The following is a 3,514-nucleotide window of genomic DNA, read 5'->3' on the forward strand; positions in this document are numbered from 1 at the left end:
ATCTCAGTATCATCATGAGTAAGACAGAAGTGTTTCATAAACTCTAAGGGGCGCCATGAAGGCTCTTATTGCTATTTTTATTAATAGCACAATTTGGATATATTGCAAATGTCAGTGTAACCTTTGTAAAACTATCCTTCTGACGGTGATTAGATGAGTCTTGATGGCTCTTACAGATTTCAGATCTGGTATCTTTGATAGGTAAATACAAGAAGAACTACTCTTGCCTGAGTAGAATAGATTGCTTGTTTGTTTATATGTTTACGATCTAAAGAAATTTCAACTATAGTTGCTGCTCTTTACAGCATTAGCAGCAGCAGCTCCTACTATTGTTGTAATTTAGAATAAGAATAAAATTGATAATTGAGCTACTGGTAGTGCTGGGGCAAGACTCGAGGGTTCACACAGGTGAAGATTAAAGTGTTCATTGGGTTGTGTGATGTGGAGTTCACAGGTATTCTTGGTGAGAGCATTTAGGGGGTTGAATAGAGAATGAATGGTAGAATTAAAATACATTTAAAGTGAACAACTTCCTAGATACTTGGTTTTAAAAAACAGGGAGGGACTTCCCTGGTGGTCCAGTGATTAAGCCTTTGCCTTCCAATGCAGGGGTGCGGGTTCAATCCCTGCTTGGGGAGCTAAGATCCCACATGCTTTGCAGCCAAAAAAACCAAGTATAAAACCAAAGCAATATTGCAACAAGCTCAATAAAAATTTTAAAAATGGTCCACATAAATTTTTTTTTTTTAAAGGGGAAAAAACGGGCAGCAGCTACTTAGGGATGGGTGAAGGTGAAGTCACTCAGTCGTGTCCGACTCTGCAACTCCGTGGACTGTAACCTACTAGGCTTCTCCGTCCATGGGATTCTCCAGGCAAGAATACTGGAGTGGATTGCCATTTCCTTCTCCAGGGGATCTTCCCGACCCAGGGATTGAACCTGGGTCTCCCGCATTGGAGGCGGATGCTTTAACCTCTGAGCCACAAGGGAAGTTACTTAGGGATGGGAGAAGACATCAAAATTAGGAGGAGCTTACTCATGTTTCTCAGAGGTGGAGACGGAGTCAGTAGAGAGGGAGGATTTGGACTGTCCAAAGCTGAAGGACAATTGATGGGAAAAGTTAAGGCAAGAACGATAAGAAGAATGTGCTTATAGCAGGAGGAGAAACATTTCTTCCTTGGGTATTGGAGGCAGACGGTCAGGATAACATTGTATAGGATGGTGGTTGGTGTAGAGGGTGGAGGGTAAGAGAATCCAGGCTGGGTCGCCTATTTTGTCTTTGAAATAGTTTTCTGTGAGATCATCTGAGGTGGGAGTTTGAAGTGACTGGTAAGGTTTGGAGCGGTTTCTGAAGGGGATAGAGAGGAGGCTGGTCTCAGAGAAGTGAAAGCAGTGCTCGTTAAAGCACGTCGATGACTTGGCTCTTATGAAGGAGCCTGACGCCGTCCTGGCACCACTCTGAAGAGCAGTGCCACCTTCTTGGCCTCCATTTTCCTTCCACCTTCCGAGGATGCCCAGGATGCAACGGTGCAGTTGACCCTTGAACAGCGCAAGTGTTAGGTGTGCTGACCTTTTGTGGCTGAAAATCAAGGTGGGATGTTGTGACTCTAGATCATTCGGTTCCACGTTACTAGTCTGAGGCCCCCACGGGGCTCCCTCCCTTCCTAGCTGTCTCTCCCCCACCACAGAGGGGACACTTTCTATCACACACCTTTTGGGAGAATAGTTGCTGCCATTTCTACATCTTGATGCTAGATCCATCAAGAAGATGGATCTTGAGAAGACCTTCTGTTCACGCTTGATCAGGTAACAGTGACAGCGTACAGTGCAGTAAGCTCTGGAGTCATAGCACACGACGCATGGATGAGGAGCTCGATTCCTCAGAGCAGACAGGACAGAGATATGGTAGCAGGAGCAACAGGAGCACAAAGTTAGCTTTAACTCCATTTGTTAGTTGCCTGTTACGCCTTCTATGCTTTATGTGCATTACCCTTCATCCTTACGTAGACCCTGTTGAGAGGAATATCATCATCCATTTCATAGCTGTAAGAAAAACGAGGCTCTGAGACATAAAGTAACTCATCTAAGGTTACAAAGCAAGTGGAAGGTTTGGGTGTCTAGTCGGATCTGCCTGATCCCAAAGTACCATCTTTTCCTGTTAATTATCATGTTGAAGTCCCGTGTGTAAACTCTACACCTGTAGGAGGAGTGAGACATTTAGAGGTGCATCTGTGGTCACCGGGAGGAGAAGCCTCCTCTCAGGAGCCTCCTCTCAGGGCAAAGTTCAGGGAGAGAAAGCCCTGGCGGTAGCCTGGTCCAGAAGAAACACCAGAGGAGACAGGGGTCTAACCTGAATTCTTACGTGGTTTGTGTGGGGAGGAAATTGTCAGGCTCCTCTTCCATCTTCTCCACAGGCCTTGAGTCATGGTGATTTTGCTCATCACTTGTTATTGGAAGGATCCTGAAGAGGGTTTAGTTTGGCATTTGGCCTGATGTGGGGTGAAGAGAGCATGCCTGGGAGTGAGGAGCTGGAGATGCAGAGGACAGAGGACCTTGGGGATATCTGTGTGTGAGGAATGTTCTTCTTGGGAGAAAGAGAAGAAAGGAGAGAGATGAAGGGGAAGAGAAAGGAAGAGAGACAGACATGCAGTGGAAGAGTGGAAGGTAAAAAAGCCTTCTTGAGAGATAATGACAGTTGCTCGGTCATGTCTGACTCTTTGTGACCCCATGGACTACACAGTCCATGGAATTCTCCAGACCAGAATACTGGAGTGGATAGCCAATCCCTTCTCCAGGGGATCTTCCCAGCCCAAGAATCAAACCCAGGCCTCCTGCATTGCAGGTGGATTATTTACCAGCTGAGCCACTAGGGAAATGCAACATTCAGAAAACTAAGATCATGGCATCTGGTCCCATTACTTCATGGCAAATAGTTGGGGAAACAGTGACGGACTATTTTGGGGGGCTCCAAAATCACTGCAGATGGTGACTGCAGCCATGAAATTAAAAGACACTTGCTCCTTGGAAGAAAAGTTACGACCAACCTAGACGGATTATTAAAAAGAAGAAACATTACTTTGCCAACAAAAGTCCGTCTAGTCAAAGCTATGATTTTTCCAGTGGTCATGTATGGATGTGAGAGTTGGACTATAAGGAAAGCTGAGCGCCAAAGAATTGATGGTTTTGAACTGTGGTGTTGGAGAAGACTCTCAAAAGTCCCTTGGACAGAAAGGAGATCCAACCAATCTATCCTAAAGGAAATCAATCCTGAATGTTCATTGGAAGGACTGATGCTGAAGCTGAAGCTCCAATACTTTGGCCACCTGATGTGAAGAATTGACTCATTTGAAAAGACCCTGATGCTGGGAAAGATGGAAAGCAGGAGAAGAAGCGGATGACAGAGGATGGGATGGTTGGATGGCATCACCAACTCAATAGACATGAGTTTGAGTAAACTGTGGGAGTTGGTGATGGACAGGGAGACCTCACTTGCTGCTGCAGTCCATGGGTTGCAAA

At 45.6% G+C, this 3,514-nt stretch overlaps 1 non-coding gene across 1 annotated transcript; it reads right to left on the reverse strand.

The window, feature by feature from the left end:
- Positions 1 to 916: 916 nt before the first annotated feature.
- On the reverse strand, positions 917 to 988 carry TRNAW-CCA (transfer RNA tryptophan (anticodon CCA)). The gene has a single exon. It is a non-coding gene; the product is annotated as a tRNA-Trp (tRNA).
- Between the last annotated feature and the right edge of the window lie 2,526 nt (positions 989 to 3,514).

This window comes from Capricornis sumatraensis, chromosome 6, assembly GCF_032405125.1.
Source record: "Capricornis sumatraensis isolate serow.1 chromosome 6, serow.2, whole genome shotgun sequence".
NCBI classification, from domain to species: Eukaryota; Metazoa; Chordata; class Mammalia; order Artiodactyla; family Bovidae; genus Capricornis; species Capricornis sumatraensis.